Below are 20,421 nucleotides of genomic sequence, written 5' to 3'. Positions count from 1 at the left end.
TGCACATTCAATAGAAGTATCCATACTTTACATGATGTTATGATGTGGAATACTGATACTGATAGCAAAATTACAAAACCATGACAGCATATATGTGCAATATGCCAGGTTCTCTGTCTGCCTTTGCTCAGTTTTGAACCAGGAGGAGCATTGCTAACTGGCTCACAGCGTAAAAACGTATTTCATGACTTGTTTTCATACACAGCAAAGAGAGAGTGAAAAATCATTCTTGCCTTCCTTTCTTATCAGCATCTTCCAGTAGCAATGTACTAACCACCAGTGTTGACTATTTTTAACTACTTGCTTCTCTCTCCTTCCCACCCCCCCAGCAGTATGTCACCCAAATCCACTGGAGTTACTCAAAACGCATGTTTTCTAATAGTAACATTTATTCAAAATGAAAGAAAAGTCTTCCTTAGGATCTGGCCTACTTTTACATGACTGATGAAAGCTCGTGCCACCAAGGGTCAGCATCTTGTAGCAATCTTCCTTTGCAGAGCAGTGCTTTGCTGTGATGCTCCCAGTGGACAGAGATCTTAGTACTCTGTGGTCGAGAAAACAGTCTTCCTTGCAAACCTTTAGCCAGGCCAATGGGCTCGCTGCCAAAGCTGAAGGCTTTTCTCAGCTTCCATGGGATGCTACTGCTGTGATGTAGTACAGGATGGTATGGAAGATGTGTGTATCTCTGTGTGCTGCAGAAAAGAGGAGTAATTTCATCCTCTTCCCCCCACGTTTGGCTTTTTATTTTTTATTTTTATGCAGGAACTTCCCTATTTAGATAAAGACCTGAATGGCATCTTCTGTAATTGAAAGCAAGATGTTAGTGGAATGAAATGTTTTTGTGCCATCATGGGGGCAAAAGTTATGATCTCGTTTTAGGCTCAGGTATTTGGATGAACCTGATTGAACAGAAGAGATTATACTGCAGTGAAGAATAACAGTTTCTCCTGCCATCTCTAGTTGATCACAGGTTTTCTTATGTAGAGAGATGACTTCATTTGAAGCGTGATGTCATCTGTTATGCTTGCTTTCTTTTGCTATGGAGTTGTCGCAGTGAGAGTGATGCAGTGCGCTGAAGGCATATATGATTTGACTTTGCTCTTTCTCAACTTACCTTTAAATATTCAGTCTGATTTAGGAGCTCTGTAGTTTTCTTCCAAGCCCTGCATTCAGGGTCAGTGTCTCAGTTCTTGCATTTCAGGCACTGTGAGGTGCTTAAGAACAAAGTTTCCATGTAGATTTGAAAGATGGAAAGAGATGAGTCAGAACAATCTGAAAGTACATCTTGTTCTTAGTGGGCTACTCTATGGTATAAGCAGAGATGGTATGGAAAATATCACTTAAAAATCATTTGCTGTAATAGCCTCTGTTTTGCATGGTAGTAGAAACCAGCAAATTTCTATAAAGGCCACTGTCAAAAGGCCTTATCTTATCGGAGTGCTCTTCTGCTGTCTTGTTCTACCCATGCTGTCCTTCCTTTGCTGACTTCAAGATTCCTTAGTATTTTATTTTATATTGTTTTTAAGTGAGCTTGCTGCTACTTCTGTGCTAGAAGTTTCCACAGAGGGATGCCTTCGGGGGAAGGTGAGGGAATCGAAGACCAATTCCCAGTGAGATGATGACCAGAGCTGAGTGCCAACCAGGAATTCCCTCTGCAGAAATACCGGGCTGATTTAAGCATAAACGTGGGGAGATGAAGAGCAATTACTACTGGGCTATGAAGAAGGAATGTGAAGTGTACAAGAAGTGGGAGGCACCGTTGCTGATTCAGGCCCATGGCTGCTGTGCATGTGACAAATGAGCAGCAGCTGGAAGGCAGAGGGGACCGGGTTTTATCTGGAAAAGGGCTGAGCATTAAGGAAGAGAAATGCTTGCTGGTGGTTATGAGAGAAAAACACTGAAAAAAAAATAAAATAATAATTCTGCAGTTGATTTATATTTCTATTATGGGCTTATCCTGTTAGCTTGTTCTTAGAGAAGAGCTGTTCCCTGAGGTACCATTTATCCATTTTAGAAACTCTCCTCCCCCAAGAAGTTTGCAACAGTGGAAAGAACAAAAGTTGGGGGATGTTTGAAGAAGAAATCTGGCAAAAGCAACTGAATGGCTGGATCCAAAGGGGAATGCAAAGGCCGACTCTTCTGGGGTGCTACCACTTAGCGTGAATACAGACAGAGAGACTTTGTGATGATCTCTAATGGCCATTTTAGAGCATGTTTTCTCTAACTTCTGTGAAGGTGATGTTATGAGACAGGGGAAAGTAAAAAGGGCCTAATTCTCTAAAGATGAATTTTTTTGTTTTATTATAGGATGAGTGTCATGAGGAAAGGTATGTGATGGTGTAATAGTTGTCCTTGTAATGGAAGGCTGGATGGGTACAAGCAGTGGAACTCAAAATCAATCCCAAATCCCTGAATCCAGGGGTCCTTCACACCCATGAGGGCACTACTGCTGAGTCAGGCCAATGGCTGCATGCACACCCAAGAAATACACACGTGCTGATAGAAAACAGATTTAAAAGGTAACTGTGAAATTGCTTTAGAGCTCTGGATGTGTTTAGAAGTTTGTGACTGGTTGTCAGTGATGTCATAACCATATTTATTATACCTCATAAATGGATGGGTCTGACTGTTTTCCTTATTTTTATGTATAAATTCCATTTCATAATAGCAATAAGACACTCCAGGCAGTGCATTTCAGGGTGATTATTGCACTTCTCAGGTGGTTAAAGTCACTCTAACTGCCTTTCAGCTCAGATTTCAATAGTATTTGCCCAGTGTTCGGACAATTTTACTTGTATTTTTATGTACAAACCTCAAATTAAAGTGTTTTATTGCTTTTTAATTAAAATGTTGAAGTGTAAAGAAGGAATGGTCACAGGCAGGATCGAAAGACAAGGTATTAGGTGTTTTGATATATGAGGGATTGTATGAGAAGGTGGATAGAGAGAGGAAGGGTTGCAGGGTTTGTCACAGTGTTGGGGTGTTAGTGGGTTCCAATCAACACGTGGCTGGGTAGATATGCTTGTGACCCAGACACGTTGGTGTCTACCTCATAAAATCTAGCACAGAAAAATTATGGACTAAACGGCTACGAACCTGTAATTAACTGCTCAGCATGGATGGGCCCTCCTGGTTGAGCCTGTCTTGCCGATGTTCCCAGCGTAGTACCTTGTGCTGCCCCAGCTTGTGGTGTTCTAGATTCCTCTTTAAAGCATATATATAAACAAATTGACCAGTTCAACCTGTTTGTGTGATGCAGTCCTGAAATAAGTTTGTATGATATCGTGTCTAAATATCATCTTGCTAAAGCAAAGCGTCGAAGTCTTTTTGCTCCTGCAGCACAAATATCTACTGCAGGTGCTCCCAAGACCACCAGTCCTCTGAAATGTTGACAAAAAAAAGAAGGCCACAACGTCATCAAAAGTTTTGTCTCCAGTTTGTGTCCATAACTCAGTCTGCACAAGCTCTTGTGCCTAGAGGTCGCTGCAAGGCGTTGTTGGCTGTCTTGTTGTTTGCGGCCATACACTGCGTGCTATGACTGGCGTAGGGATCGACAGCTGCACAACAGGTCTGGCTTTTTAGCTGGAATTATCTTTTGCAGTACATCTTTATGGGAACTTGTGTCATAGGCTTCTAGCACACACCTTTTGGGTACCATTTTACATAATAAAAAAATATACCTATGTTTCCCTATGATTTAAGGGGGTAGGACTGTTGCATACTTCATGGAGGAAGTTTAAAGTATGGGCTGAGCCCTTTCAAGTTAGAAAACAAAGGAAAACCCATTGGTTTGGGTGTCTGATTTTTATACAAGAGCCGTACGTAAAATACTTGATTTCAAAACAATTTCTTTTCCATTGTTTTCCCCTTCTTTATTTCTATTTCTCCTGTGCAAAATATCCCTCTTGCATACCTCCCCTTTCTTCCCATAGAAGAATGGAAGAAATTCTTAATGGGAAGCAAAGCACATTAGGAATATTAAGGAAAAATTACAGTATATACGCTATGAAATGAAATGCATCTTTTGTGAATAAATCCCCTCAGAAATCTTATATTTCCAGGCATCCACTCACGTACCTTCATGTAGCAACTTATACATTCGTAAAACATTCATTGAAAGCAGCTCTGCAGTTTTATAGAAAACAACATGCCAGGGATGCAAGAATCTTGCCAGTTCTGTGAAAAATGACACCAATTAAAGCTTAAATTGCTTGTTTTCTCATAAGGTACATATTTTCATAACTTTGAAATCAAATAATTGCTGCTTTTATATTAAATACAATAAAACAAAAAGGATGCTAGTTTAGAGGAACAGCTACAAGCATTTTAATATAATTTTCCCACCATTTAAAGTCACAAAATATGGAAAACAAGTCAAGTATGCAAAGTTCCAAGGAGATAGAGAAACTCCTTCGGATTATTACATCATTTGTCTTTTGTGTCAGGAAATGTGTATGTGATTTCATTGTTTGATTAAATGCCAAAAAAAAAAAAAAAAAAAAGCATATTGCTCTTATCTAACTGATTACAGATTTTATTCATCTGAAAAAGTATTTGTTCATACTTTGACATTAGGAGGCAATATTTTTTTTAATGGTCCAAACAAGTATTTTCGAAAGAAAATATAATCCGAACTTCCCAGGCTTGCTTTTTATTTTGTATTAACAATGCTCTGTACTAAAATTTCCCATACTGGAACACAGTCCCTAGTGGTTTTCAAGCTATAAACTGAGTAAACAGTCCTTTTCTTATTGAGTGTCTGTGTGAATGCATGTTGTTTCTGGAATACATCATATTCATTTGCAGAAACCCCGTGTATGGATCTTCAACACTTTTTTTTTTGGCTTCTTTTCCTAGGTACCTAAAATAATTGCTTCTTAAGACAGTCTTACGATCAAATAACTTGTTGGGAAAAGCATACCATGGCTCACAATCTGAATTAAACTTTGTCATTGTGGGTAAGTGTCATTTAAAATACCTATATCTGCTAATTATTTCGTATGCTGATACTTTGCTGCTGTGCTATCTCTGAATTATTTTAGCATGTTTTTGGCAATGTTGCAGTAAGTAAAGTTTAGATTATAAGTAAAGCAACTAAAAATATTTCCATGTTTAGTTCCCTGCTTTTTTTTTCCCCTTAAGTGCATATAAAGGTGGCACTTATCAGCAACATTTTTGGACTCTCACCATATCAGGGTTGACAAACTTAGCTTTGCATACTAAAGAATCCTTTAAAAAAAAAAAAAAGAAAAAGAAAACATAAATAATCTGAGGACAAACACGAAGCTTCATGCGTGGACTTCAAGGTCAGTTACCATTGGCCTGGCCTCCATTAACCCCCACAGGAAATCTACAGGATCCTTATTTTATCTTGAGTGGGTGTTCCCAAACTATCAGTCTTTCTTTCTTTCTTTTTTTTTTCTTCCTCCACCAAAATAGAGAGACAGTTTCCTTTAAAAGACATGGATTTCATCTGGTAGAACATTCCAAAACAGCTTACAGGTCACGGAGAAATTTGCAAAGAGAATGGTGGTATTTTAAATTGCTCTATTAACAAAACTGTGCTCTGCCTAAATTTGGGAGAAGGAAAAAAAATAGAAGATATGAAAACTTAGTAAGCATTTAATAGTAAGATATTAAAATACAGCTAAGCGTTCTCAGTCACTGGGGAAAATAAGCTACTATGGTATAATGAGATCCCTGAAGTCTTGTGATCCATCCAAAGTAACAAGAATGTAATACCAATGGGTTAACTAATTATACGTGTGTATTTAAAAAGTCTTTCAGTACTCTGAATCATGTCCAATGCGAATCCTGAAGAGTGCAGGATCCGTTATTAACCCATTAGTTTTGCACTTTTGGTGTGCTTCGGCACTGAAGGGCGCTAACTGCAGTTGACTGAAATGTGTGTCTTTTTAATAAAGTGGGCAATCTTTCTCTTTTTTTTTGCCAGGGGAGGGAGAGAGTATATCTTATTTATGGTGTCATTTTAAACTCAAGTTACAATGCCTTAGATTTAAGAGAGAGGCCAGTAATGCAGGCAGGGGTGTCTCCTTGCAGGAGACAGAGATTAATGCCATGTGTACTGATGATTCTCCACCACAATTTAGGATTCTGGTGGCGCCATGACGCTCCTGTTTTTTATGGTGGTTTGCCAAGAGAAAATTACTTAAACCAATTGTGAATGCATTCCTGTTATACTTTTACACAACCACATTTATGTACAGAAATAGCATAATGAGTATTTTTTTTAAATGATCTCTTATTCCAGATTCACCTACTTTGCATAAAATGTCAAACACAGGAAGGAGGGGAGTTGGGGTTTTGTTTGTGTGGCTTTTTTCCTTCTTTTTCTCTTTCTTTCCCCCCCCCCCCCCCTTTTTTTTATGAGAGATGTTTTCACATGGGAATATACTTCCCCCCCCCCTTCTTTCTCCATGACAACTGACCACAATTGGAGTAGATTCTTGTTAACGCACTGTAATGTGAGAATTTTCTTCAGATGGAGGGTGTTTTATTCCCTAAATTGAAAGCTGTTCTACTTTACCATATAAAATGTGAACCAGAAAATTAGGATGGGTACCTTTGCCAGGTAAAACTGACCTGGGCAGATTGAAAGCCCCCCAAACCATAATAATCTTTAAAGACTTCAGAGGTTAAGAATAGTAGGTAGGCTTCAGTGCTCTGAACAAATAGCATCCTTATATTGAGGGGAATTTGCACCAGGCTAGCAGAGAATTTGATCATGTTCTGTCTCAGCTGACAACAGCTTCTTTTTGTGCATATATTTTTGTATGAGCAGGTACTTGTGCAGTGATTTCTGTATTTAGTCTCAAAATTTTCCAGAAGAGACATCTATACATTTGACCACTATGGCTCCCTATGCTTGGAGAGGAGTTTGTTTATTTGTCTTATAATTTGTTTTTAGGAATGATTCTCTTTTTGTTACCTGATGCTCTTTATCCATCTCCATGAGTACATTTCTTGCTGAAGTTCTCAAGTGGGAATGCATTCCTGTTGGTGATAGAGCCCACAGAATTGATCGGTCCTTCAGAGACTTTCCAAAATGACACAAAGTGACTTGCTTTACATTTAAAAGGAGGAGGGCTGTCTATAAGGATGGTGGGCTTGGAGGTGTAGTCTGCTTTTTGCTTGCTGTACTCCAAGAGATCTGTAATTCCTTTATAGTTATGGGTTTCGTACTGAGACTGTGAGAACTGTGGTTATCAAGCCTGAAGTTTTTGAATGACAATGCCATCGTGTTTAAATATGAATCTGGCTGGAGCAGATGAAGACATATTTCTGTAATTGAAAGGCAATAATGTGCCTACTTACATCAAGCCTTTGTTTAAGGCCAAAAAGTGCATCTCTCTTAGTCCCAGGTGTGGACAGGTGTTTGTGATGTGAAGGGATCTGGTAAATCACCTCCAGTGAGAGTCAGAGATGGCTGTTGGTGAGAGCTATGTCAAGGAGTTTGCTGAAGAGCTTGTTGCATGCTGTCTGGTAACCATTGCAACAAACAGTGCTGTCTTTAGGCAGAACATGCAAAACCCATGCAAAACAGACGATTTAATCATATTTCTGTTTTTATGGTACTTATGGTAAGGAGGTGTTTACTAAGCAGGCCTACACACACATGCACACACAAAAGGTTGTGTCCAATATATCTTTACGTGTTCTTTAAAGTAATATTTTGGTTTGGAAATTAGAGATTGAGTTAAAAATAAATTACCTATAACATTTGAAATGTAATTTCCTCTTGATGTGTAATTGAGGTCAATGTTTACATATAACTTCAATGTCATAATAATGTAGGTTTTTACTACTATGTGTGGTTTCTGCAGTTCATATATCCAGTTGTATCAATAGTGGCTGTTACTCTGCCACAGATATATGGGGTGGTCATGGCAATATGGTTTTTTTTTTTTTATCTGTAAGTTGGAGAGAAGGACTATAGAGCATTGAATAGTTCGGCATCCAGGGCAAAAGAAGGGGACTTCTTGCAACTGAGAGAATTATTGGCACTGAAAATGGAGAGGGTCTTGCAATATGAAGGGAGAAAGAGGACTTAAGAGAAGGAAAGGCCAAGTACTCAGGACAGAAAGGTCGGGAGGAAGATTGGCAGGAGAGCAAAAGAATTTCTCTCCAGAGAGAAGCAGAAAGGGATGACTTCTTAAAATAGAAAGTCCAAAGAGTATCATCAAAGGATTCAGCTGTGGGAAACCTGTCCAGCTAAAGAGGCAGCAAGCCTGGGATGTTTATTATTTTAATTTTTTTGGAATGCTTCAAGATGTAAACCAGTCAATTTCACAAAAAAACAACCAAAAACCAACAAGTTTTTCTCCAGTGTAAGAAATTTGCCTTTCACTTTTTCCTCTGAGAAGCTGTAATTTAGTTCAAAAACCTCCCAAAGTAGAACCCTGTTGTCTGCGGGGTCTTCCTCTGCTTCATGATATATTTGAAAACTACATGAAGTTGGGCATAGTGGACTACTTTGATATTAATATACGGGGAGTTTGAGGGTTGTAATCTGAGTTATATCTTGAATTATGAAATATTCTTAGTATTTTAGTCTAATCTGTATCTTGTCAATGGGTGAAATTTTCATGCTTATTCATATTTTAACTGCTGAAGTACCTTTATCATCAGCAAATTATATACCTGTCAGTGCTTAGGTTAGCTTCCAAAAGACAGGGGTTGCTGCTAAATTCTTTCACCAAAAAGTATTATCTGTTGCTTCTTACTTGTGCATGACCACAACACAGATTACGTCCACTGCTGATGCTGGAGAAGCATTGACACTTGTAGCATAATTATGCTTGATAAATCTTTGCTTTGTTACATCTTGTTTCTGTAAAATTTATTTCTATCAGATGTGAAATATGTTACCTCAAGATCCGAGCATGGAAGTTACGTGCAAGTCAGCTGTACCACAGTATGCACTTAATGAACGTATTTACTTTACTCTTGTGCTTGTATAAATAATTTATAGTACAAATTTCTGAAGTCCAGAATCCCTTTTTCCAAATGAGAGGTAGCTCTGGTACAAGGATTCATAAGTTAATACATTGCTGCTTCTGCTTCTGTTTGTGCAGCCCATTGTATGATATGATGTTAAGTGTTCAATAATATCGTTGGATATTACAGGAAAAATTAGCTGTATCCTTTGAGTGAATGCTTTTTAGGCTATCATGCTCAAGGAGACTTGCAATTGGTGACTGCCAGTTGTACTTAGAGGATTCCTGCGTGGTAGAGTGAAGGTTGGGCATTTACAGGACGCCATGAAGCGTCATGCAGTGATTCCTACCTTGTGTTCTACTTTGAAAACAGTCAAAATCAAACCCTAAAACACAAACTGTTTGGCATGTTTTTATTGTTGTAGCCCTATTCAAATTCATTCTGGTAGTTTGGATGCATTTCACGTCCATAACACGTAGCATGTTATCATCTTAGTAGTATCAACACTGAAGTCTTGAGCCCCGTAATGACAACAGTGCAACTTAAGTAGGAAAAGATGTGTTTGAAAGGAAATGTGTCTTTTCTGCTGATTTCCAGCTATCCCAAATGAAGCCATGTGTATTGGGCTGACTGCAATGCTGTATTTCAGTGGAAGAGAGAGGAAAAATACTTTGATGATTTAAGTGAATTTAATGGAAATAAGTGTTAATACGGAGGCTGTCACATATCTGAATTTCTAACAGCTGGCTGAGAGTTGTGTTGTAGAGTAATAATCCTACCTAGGAGGATTGTCAGTGGGCTCAAACCTTGCGTTTACTGAGTTTTACTAGGATATCTGGTTAAGCACAAAGTTGTTGGACAATAGCCCTCAGGAAGCCAGTCAGTTCTATACCCGCGCGGTCTTCCATCAGATAGCTGATTTCACCATTTCAGCATGGTTTGCACAAGTGACAAATGCAAGCATTCATTATGTGTCCTATGAGGAGCTGGGCTTTCAGGGAGGGCTCTGGGAAAGCGATACATACCGAGCCGTACTGTCACATTCAGCTGATGCAGCTGTTTATTGTACAGCCTCTCCTTTGTGCTTGGACAATTGCCACGTATGATTTAAGTGCATTTGGAGTCCTGGTGGGTGCGAGCATCTTGCTGGGCGGTCTCTGCAGGGACCAGTGAGTGAAGTGGGGATCAGCCTTACCCACTAGTCGGCAAACTCATGCAACACGGGAACTAGGGAACTGCAAAGGCACTAAAAGCTGATGCTCTTAAAACAGGCACTCCAACACATAATGAAGATAGGGCATCAAGCCTCATTACGTCAGGAACTTGATTTTATCACAACAAGACAAACATAACCAGGCATGATGCACTGGCATGCTGACACGTGAACCAGTGTATAAGAAACAAAGGCAGTTTGAATCACAGCGGTTCCACCTACCCCAAATGAATTTCAGTTTAGATTGATTTGTGATTACAGGCTTTTAGCATGCTTACAACTTTCTGAAGTTAGTTTGTTCTTTTGTTCTTGTTGTTCAAGGAAAGAAGAGTAAAAAAATGTAAGTAAAATGCATCGCCTTTGATATGTTGCCATAGGAGAGCCGTGTATTTTGGTGTTACATACTAAAATATTGATGTGTATATATATATATCTATATATAAAGTATAAGCCCTCGCATAATGTTTATTATGACAGTATTTTGGTGTTCCACAGTAAAGGGTCATTACCATTGCTAAAATGTAGAATTTGATCATCAGCGGGGGGTAACATGTTTTGTTTTAAATAAGGCAGTGATTTATATAGAAACTTTTCAAGAAGCAAGATATGGCTCATTTCTGATCTCTGACATTGCAAATTAAGGGATTGATCCTGCAGGTCTTTGAGCTGATTGGAAGAAATGTCGATAAACAAAGCACTCGCTCTGTCACCAGTCTCTACCTTGCATTTAAGTAGATACACAGTTGTATGGTGAGGAATTGGAGATAGTGAAGCACTCTTGATCTCTGGGCAAGATGGCCACATCTGATGATGGGCAAAGATGAGAGGATGGAACACAGAGGTGGAACCTGGGTACCCATCAGCTGTTTGTTCTTCATCACCTTGTAGCGAGTGCTGGATCTTGGTGGATTCTTTAGTATGAAAAGTGTCTGAAATTCAACAACGGTGTGGTATGGGGACTTAATGTGAACGTCTTTACCTGTGCCATAAACCTAGGGTGGCTCTGTGTGGCTGAACCCACCTGAGTTGAGGTCTTGGCACTGAAGGACACTTAGGGTGGTGGCAGAAGACCCAGGGAGGCACCAAGGGAAAGGGGTGCCAGGTGACTTGTTAGGATAGCTGCTGGAAATGAAGAGTTCCTGGTGGAAAATAGCTTGTCTCCATACAAGTCTCTTTACATGTGCAAATCTGTGGACAGTGTGGTGAAAATGTGCTGTTGCACGATACCCAAGAATATTTCATAGGAGAAGGGGGGGGGGGGGAAAGGCCATTGCCAGAGTGATCCTGTTACACATGCAGTTCTTATTAATGTGGGCGAATTTGGTTGTTTTATTTTATTTTATTTTTTTTAGGTAGTGCATGTTTCTCATTACTTTAATCAGGAAAAGCCTGATAAAAGAGAATATACACTTCACGTGTCAAAGAACATGCTAAAGTTTTTTTCTATTCACATGCGAAACCTGCTTCTATGTCACTTTATATGACTTTCTTTTCCAATTTTATTAGCTGAATTTTAGAGCTCTTTAAAGCAGAAGTGATAGCAACCAGGTGCATTGTGGGGTGAGCGGCACAGCTCTGCCAACACACCTCCCTCAATAACTCCCACATTTTCCATCGCTGCTCTTTGTGCAGTGATCAGGGCTTGCTCTGGAGGGGTCTCTGACACCACTGGTCTGGATTCGAGACTGTGAGCTGTATGTTGCTCTTAGAAAGCAAAAGGGTAATTAAAGAGGGGAAAAAGAAACCCAACACCGTTGTGTGCAGATTTTGCACATCAGTTTGCATGATTTTCCTATGATATTTTTCACTTGTGATGAGATTAGAAATCAGACAAGAGTTTAGAAACAAGAAGATGCAAACAGCTTCACCTGCTTTCTGGCTCAGGCAGCTCGAGCCTTCCCACGGCTGTGCAATAGCATCTGGAGGGAATGCCAGTTTGCCTGTTAAACAATCAACAATAAATTTGTGTATTTATGGGGACAGCAAGCGGCACAAACCGCATCCAATGCAGCTGCTACTGCCTGTACATACGTAGCCCGTAACTGCGTGAAGGTTTAAGCATATTTCGTGGCTTTTATTTTTTTTTTTCTCAATGCAGTGAAGCAAAGACACTTGCAACCTGAGTTTGTGAGAGGAAGAAAGAGCACGAAAGCTTTCTTTCGTCCTTAAGCCTTTGATCCCAACTCCACAGCCGTGGGAACGAGGAGAGGCGATCCCCCCCCTGAGCTGCGAGTGGGAAGCTGCAGGGAATCGGCAGAGGAGCTGGAGCATTAGGCCATGTTTGTGCTGGGGATTTAGTCATTTGTGGTCAGTCCCCGTGCAGCTGGGGACACAGCCTGCAACGTGGTCCCTGTGGCAGTTGGGACACGCGGAGGTGCCCGTGAGCCTGTTGGCAGTCCTGGTGGGTGCCACTCTCTGGGTTGGAGCGGTGAGGAGAGGCAAACTTCAGAGAAGATCCTGAGGCTGATGAAAACCATAATGTTATGGGTGTAGTGACAGGCAAGCCAAGGCTGAGCGGCCAGAGCGCTGCGCGGGGCAGCTGCTGCTTCATGTTCCCAAGGTCCTAAAGAAGACAACAATCAGCAGATAGGGAAGGGAAGGGGGAAAATGCCTACATTGCTGCAGTGATCTGTCTGTGTAAACATTTCAAACATCTGTCTGCGTTTGGAAATATCCTGGTCTGCGCTCTGAAAGTATTTAGGCTTTTTCCAAAGGTGATTTTATTGTCAACTACTATTACGGCAGATTTATTTTTTTCCTAGGAAGGCACATGGTTAACATCTTTCAGTGATTCTAAATATAAACTCGCTTCCCAGTAGTATTATCCAGGTCTCATTCCTCCTTGATTTCTCTTTCCTTCCCTGCTCCCCTCTTTCTCCTTCTGTCACTGTCTGTGTGCGTTTTGACGAGGCTCTGAGTCGCGACTGGATGCAATGGGATGGATTCCTTTTTGTGATCTGCCCTGAGTTATACCAAAACTTTCTGTGTAGTTTCACTTTCGTGGAGTGCTGTATAGCGACTCTTTATGCGTCTAAGAAATGGAAACATTTTGTCTTGTATAAAAAAAAAAAAAAAGAAAAAAAAAAAGAAATATTTTTATACTGTGCTCCATTCACAGACCACATCAGAGGTATTCTAAGAATAGAATAGATCAAATATATTTTATGGAAATATAATGAGAAAAGGATGTGTTCCCAAAACTCACTCTGAACAAAGGAATGCAACATAGTCAGGAATACTTTAATGCGCCTAACAATTTTCTCATGTGAAAGGCTGAAGGAACAGTCTTGGTTTGAAGAAATCTTCCAATTCTCCCCAGGCACCCTGAACTTGAAATCAGAACTAGGAAAGCTATATATTACAAAAAAGAAAATGTATGGAAAAAGTGACTGAGGGCATTAACCATAAAAGACATTTTGAAAAGAAAAATAACATCAATATGAAACATTTTGTCATGTTTCATTTCATTGATCATATATTTATTTTATGTGCTCTGGAGCGCTGAAGCTTAGATGTAACTACATTTCAGGAGCCTCATATTAGACCTGTCATTCTCTTTGTGGGGGAAACTAAATAGTGAGGCAAAAATAAAATAGGTTGCAATTATTAGATTTGGGTTGGATTCCATCAGATTGTGCTTAGGAGCTTCGAAAACTGAGCTCAGAAAATGAGACATAACATTAACAGCTATTAAAGATGCTGCCTGTGTGACAGATTTAGATAGAGGAGGTACACCTACAACGTTAAATAATGCATCTTTTTCACAGTAATGCAATATGTTCACCTTAAATAGGCTCGTAATTAAAACTGCCAGCGTTCATTAGATCAGCCACGTAGGAAAGATGCATTTGTATTAGTTCTAATTAAATCTGTTTTAAGCAACTTGAAGTTTAGAGGTTTTATTTATTTATTTATTCTGACTCCCTGATCCAATGGTGTTTGTGTTGGGTGTGTTACAGAGCTCCTGACCGGTGCAGATCTGTGTTTGAAAGGCAGATCTAGAAACCCAGGCTTCTTCTGCTCTATGTCTGGATGTCTTTTCTATGCAAAACCTGCATTAATTTGAAGTAGGTTGCTTAGGGGATCACAGTGGATAGAATCTGACTCCTCATTGTCAGGAAATGATTTTAGCTTTGGTAAAGAAAATGAAAATACCATAATCCTAGCTCTTTAGTAATTTGACTTGATGTATTCTCTAGCAAATACAAGGCTGGCTTCCAAGCTGGTAGCAGAGTGGGAAGGGCTGAGGCCAGGGAGCACTGGCAGCCCCTGGTGCATCTCACTGCTTTCCCTGTGCTGGGTGCTGCTTCTCACTTTGAAGGATGCTGGTAGGAAGCCTGACGAGATGCACTGTGTTTTCAGAACTCCCTATTTGAGTCTGACACCTTTTTGCAACTGAAAGTTATAGTCTTCTGGAATTCTGCAGAGGGAGGCTTTGGACTTTAGTGGATGCTTTCTGATATATCATGCGATGCAAGCCACTGATGCTAATCATTCCCACTGTGTCAGTAACGTATGCAGTGGCATTTTGTGCAGTTCAGGTCTCTGAGCAGGCTTTCAAAGATGTAACTCCAGGGGGATAACATCAACCTCTCAGCTCCCCAACCACCTCCAATTGCAGAGCAGAGTGCAGGTGCTAAGTGACAACAAAGTGGTCAGAGCTTGTCTCTTCTACCTCTTGTGGTCCCTACAGCTCTGGGGGGGCAAGTGCCGGGTCTACCTTGCCCTTGGAAGGCAGGATGGGGAGATGATGCGGTGGGATGCTGTCAGCTTGTGGCCCAGTTGGTGCCAGTCTTCTTTGTGAAGTGAGCTGAGCACATGGGGAAATCAGGAACCGTAAGTGCTGTGTTTCGACTTGTAACAGAACTGGAAAAAATAAGTTGTGCTATGTTTTCGTATCGATTTTCCTTCTCTGTGGTGCAACATTTTCAATTTAAATGGCAGAAGGCTGAGGCTCAGAATGGGAAATAATGTTCTGAGCTACACAACTGGGAAAAGAGCCCGATTTTCTGATTTTGTGTTCACGTTATCCAATTAAATGTTGTCACTGTCCTGCGATTCCATGTCCAGAGCAGTATTGCTTCCACAGAAGAGCTAATTATTGAGTAAGATAAGTACAAAAGTGCCCATATTTAATTAACAACATCGTATAGTATATCCAGGATGAAGATTTTTTTTCCCCCTCCTAAAATTGTTTTAATTAACATGAAAGAAAAGCTTCTGCTGACTTTTCATTGTTGCAAGATATAGAGAAAATTATTTCATGCTAACGTTGGACTATATTTAGCTTCCATCTCGCTATCTACAGAAGAAAAATTGAAAATTAGTTTGTTAGATTGTATTGCTCCTTTTTATCTTATAAGGGCTTCCTTCAAGTGCCATTAAATAACGATATAATCTTGAGGATATTAGTTAACAGATTATAAATATTTAATTTTTGTTGTTTGGTTTTGCGTTTGGTCCTCTTTACATTCCTTAACGAAGGAATAAATCTCCCACCTCCCAACAACAACCTGATATTTTGGAGCAGATCCCTCTCTGAACAGGTTGTACGCTGCCCTTTTCAAAATCAAGCTATCAGAAGATGCCCTTCAGCAGAAGCGTTAAGAGGACTTGGTGAGCTTAACATGTTTCGCCTGCTTAATTTAATTTGGAAAAATTCAACCAGAAAATGAAGTTATTAACAGGTTGGTACACTCAGAGATAAGATGATGTCACAGGGAAGCAGTCAAGTGGGTTGCTTGTCAAAATATAAAATATGTATCTGTCAGAATCAAATGATAGATAAGCTGTGGCTGGGTGTAGGAAGCAGTGAAAATAGTGTGCTAAAAATTGAAACAGAATCCCACCAGTCTGGAGCACAAGCTTTTAGTAACTGCTGTGGTGATCAGAAATAACAATTCTGGGGACATGAACTGCGCTGCTTAGGCACTGCGTGTGTAATTTCTTGGCACCCATAGCCAGAATCATGTACATCAGCACTAGGCCTCAAACAAGAGAGACCTTGGAGATGTGGCTCCTCCATCTCATGACTTTGAAACTGGGACACCCTGCTAGGTTGGCTGTTCCAAAATGAGGATTAGCGAATGTGGGTAACCTTAACCTTTTAATATCTCCAAGTCTGCAAACAGAGTCTGAGTAGTCGATGTGAGGAGCCTTTCTTTGGGCTGAACCTCTCCAACACAAAGAGAACTCTCCTGTGTATTTTCCAGGAACGTGTATCCGTTGTGCAAGTCACGGGGCTCTTCCTGCCTTCTGGCTTGCTGTATAAAATAGCTGGCACCAAGAGTTTAAAGTTAATAAAGTCAGGAATTCTAAATGGCAATTTGGAGTCTTGCATGTGCAAAGCAGAATAGTTAGCATGGAATGCAGTCAAACTCCCCAAAACTGTGTTGGCCAAGTGAGAGAAATGCCATTATAATAAACTTTGGGATTGTGTTATCATTGAATTTGGGAAAATTATCCCATGTATATGGAACTGTGTTCACTGCAAGTTGCAAATCTGAGCTTTAAGACTATAAACTCCTGGAGACAAGTCATGTGATCTGTATACTTGGGATCTTCCAAAATGTGAATTTAAAAGTGACTGGGAGATATCAGGGCTTACAGCATACAAGTAATAGCAGTGCTGAATAAAACTGCTGCTTTTACAGTTGAAGATCCAAAGGGACTATTCTGACCTTTTGATCTATAGGCTGTAGGGTCCAGTAACACCGACATGAGATTTCTAAGTTATGCTTCAACTTCTATCACCTAAAGCTTTGACTCAAGAAATACTCCTCCCCAGGAAAGAATTGGTTTTAATACGTTGTTAATTTCTTCAGTATTTATTTCTCACTTAAATTTCTTAAATTTTTCTTCCAGCCTTAGGATTTTGTTTATGCTTGATTAAAAGTTCTCATATCAGAATCTTTCCCTTTTACAGATGAAGCAGATGGAGTTTAAATCTGTAAGGCTTGTTCTTAATAATTTTGTTTTTTGAAGTCAGTTCCAGTTTTGTTTCTTGTTGGTTTTTTTTCTTGCCATACTTTTTACTCTGTGAATTCAAGAACTGGGCTTTTTTTTCCCCTTCCCTTAATGATTTTCCCAGTGCTATGCACAAAGGTGACAGCAATTCTCAGCTGCTTCATGCTGTTCTCCATTTTATGTCCTCATACATAACGTGCACCCTTCGGAACTTCATGCTGCTGTGCTTACTCTATTTTATGCTAATTTTTCCTTCAGCAGTAGTTTCAAGTGTCATATAGAATTGCACACATTGCTGTTACATGTAACTTTATGAGATCATAGATACCTACCACCTTCTAAAGATGAACATATCCTCATTTTTTTTTTTCTTTTCTTTTTTTGGTTAAAATTTGATCACAGATTTCCCAGCATGAGGAACTTGGGTTTGGACTCATGTAACAATGATGCTCTTTTAGTTTAAAGTAAAAAGAGGGTATGTAGGAGATGATCAGTCTACAGATGGGATACTTTTTTTTCTAAATTGAAAACTAAAAAACCCAACAACCAGCAATCCAATGACACATTTGGTCTGAACAGCTATTTACTGTGCATGTTATCTATAAGTGGGTTTGCTACATGGATCAAGTGTCCTAATTAGGTAATTTATATTGTGTTATCCAATGAAGATGTTCATATTTCGGTTCTCAACTAAAAGTTTCAAGGCAAACATTTTAATCCTCTTTCCAGAGATCAGTGCATGGATGCAGACTTAGAAGTACAGATATATCCTCACGTGTTAGTACAACTACCTCCTATGTTGTGTTCCCTGGAGAGTCAGTAGTGTTGTATGCCTGCAACACAGGTGAAGATCAGTTGTATTTTTAGGAGAACTTTCCCCTTTTGAATTCTCTTACTGATAGTAGATGTATTAGATTTACCCACTGTGCAAGTTTTAATGCAAAAACAGGTTTTATGATAAATATATCCCAAATGAGGCAAGTTCAGGCTGTCACTCTGTTATTTCAGGCAGTTTGGCTCTCATTGAATGGTGATGTTTCAGAGGTGTAATGGCAACTTGACCTTGAGATCTCCTGGCGTTTCTCCCATTTTCATACAAAACCTTGATATTTCCTAAATGACTGTTTTGTTTCCTTGTACTGATCTGATACTGTTCACTCAGAAACTGAATCTAGTTATTGCTGGTTGTGCTAATTGAGATTTCTCAGTTTTTCTTCCTCCTTGTCATTAAGCTGGATTTAAGCTTCACATACCCTTGCAATTACTTTGAAATTTGAAGTCTCCTTGCAACTACTTTCAGAAATCTGAAAGCTAAATGATTCCCAAGTTTAAAATATGATGTTCCCTAGTTGAAAGGAAAAAAAGCAATATTGTTATATTTGTATTCTGATGAAATTTATTATGTACAATATAATTTGTGTCTCCATAACAATCTACTCTTCTTCAATTAGGGATTAAGCCAGATACTACACAGATCTGGAGAAAATAAAGTAATTTTTCTTTTTTTTTTTTTTTTTTCCCTTTTTTCTTTCATTGAGAATACAGACAGAATTTGAAACGTGTGTCACTGGCAGTAAAATACAAGCTTACAGAGTTTCTCTTCTGTTTATTGTAAATCAACTACAGAACAGCAACCCATGGCATTAGTCCAGGAAACCGAGATTATGAAGTTAGGAAGCAGAAAGATGAACAGAAAATCATGTTTATAAATCTTAACTAACATCTTCCTCTCTGTGCGGTGAGAACCTGATTCAGCTCTCTTTGAAGTCAATGGGAAGACTCCCACCAACTTTCAGCGGGAGTTGGCTCATTCCCTTGTTACTTGCGATCGTGTCTGTTTGGGGTAGGATGTGAAGAGATGCACACAGACAGCTGTAACCAATGAGATCGGTCCAAGAACCCTGGGCGCAGTGGGAAACAGGTGAGGAAGTTGTGTACCATGGAAATGGTTGCCATGTTGATGGTCATTTTATTGATGTGCTATGCCCTATGTGCCATCCACAGTTCCATTCCTCTGAACGGAGTTTGAAGCGTAGCTTGGGAGAAATCTGTTGTAATTTGCTCTCCCTCTTTCTGTATTTATAAGCCTACAATATTGTGACTTTTTGCTGTGGGTGGACAAGCAGCATCCACTCATATCAAAGAAGATATAAGTACAGATAAATATAACTTTATATATTCGTTTTTATGTAACTTATGCAAATGTATGTGTGGTAGTCACAGTCCGCAGGTTGGCAGCAGATAGCTGGCCATTGGTGAAACTTCCTTTGGACACTTGGGTAACTGAATTATTTTGCTGCCTTTCAGTAGAGCTCTACATGCATATTACATCTGTTTACTTGCTCAGGGCTGCAGCCTAATGTCCTGTGACAGTAGGACTGTTGATCTCCACCTTGGACATGAGAAAAGTCACTTTCTGTTACTTTACTGGTTGATCTGGGAAAGACACATTTTACGTAGCACTTGCTATTGAGTACTGACTGTCTGTAAGCTTTGATTAGACTGTTATTCCAGTTTTATGGCAACAAAATGACTAATTGTTATATGTTCAGTTGTCCAACTTGATATTTTTAACATTCAGCCCCATATTAAACACATTTAAATAACTTGATTCCTACTGCTTACTTATAGGTTTTAGCATACTGACTTTAATAATTCTAATTAACGTAAGTATATAACTTTTGTTAATTCTTTCACCAGGAGATCTCAAAGCAGTCAACTAAACCACACCAAATCTTTGTCAAGTATATCAGTCTATCAAGTGTGTGTTTTGGATAAATGCAGTAATGAGATGTCCACAGTTCATTTCAGAGCTTTGCGTTGATTCTCTTGCAGTATTTTAATACCAGCACAAAATAGGTTCCTGAAATCTTGACTCCTACCCACTAAATTATGGATCTCTCTGCTCCCGATTCTGAATTTCAAGTAATCTTTGAGAAATATTTCATTCAGGAGTTTTCAAATATGAATAGCGATAATTATACCAATATTATTAATACACACTATTAAAAGACATATATCTACATTTCCAAAGCTTTGATGTGCTTACAAAACTGAACTCTTAAATGCAAGCGTATTTTTAAATCATACATGTGTTACAGAAATCTATTAAGACTCAGTCTAGCAAAGGCCTGCGTATGCTTAGAGCAATGATTCATGTGTTCCTGCTGCTTGTCTCCTGGGAGCATCGTAGCTATCTGTTGGAATGTACCAATGCATGATCTCATAGATTGACTCCAAAACCAATTTCTTTTTGTGTGTGTGTTTCCTCTACTTTGTTAGTT

The 20,421-nt window shown here is 39.4% G+C and overlaps 1 long non-coding RNA gene across 1 annotated transcript in view; it reads left to right on the top strand.

The window, feature by feature from the left end:
• Positions 1 to 4,773: 4,773 nt before the first annotated feature.
• Positions 4,774 to 20,421, top strand: part of LOC116653703 — a 49,269-nt gene continuing 33,621 nt past the window's right edge. The window contains exon 1 of the long non-coding RNA XR_004308080.1: positions 4,774 to 4,958. This is a non-coding gene — a long non-coding RNA (uncharacterized LOC116653703). The remainder of the gene's footprint in view (positions 4,959 to 20,421) is intronic.

The sequence above is a fragment of the Coturnix japonica genome, chromosome 7 (assembly GCF_001577835.2).
Source record: "Coturnix japonica isolate 7356 chromosome 7, Coturnix japonica 2.1, whole genome shotgun sequence".
Classification (NCBI taxonomy): domain Eukaryota; kingdom Metazoa; phylum Chordata; class Aves; order Galliformes; family Phasianidae; genus Coturnix; species Coturnix japonica.
This window is presented reverse-complemented; position numbering and strand designations above follow the sequence as displayed.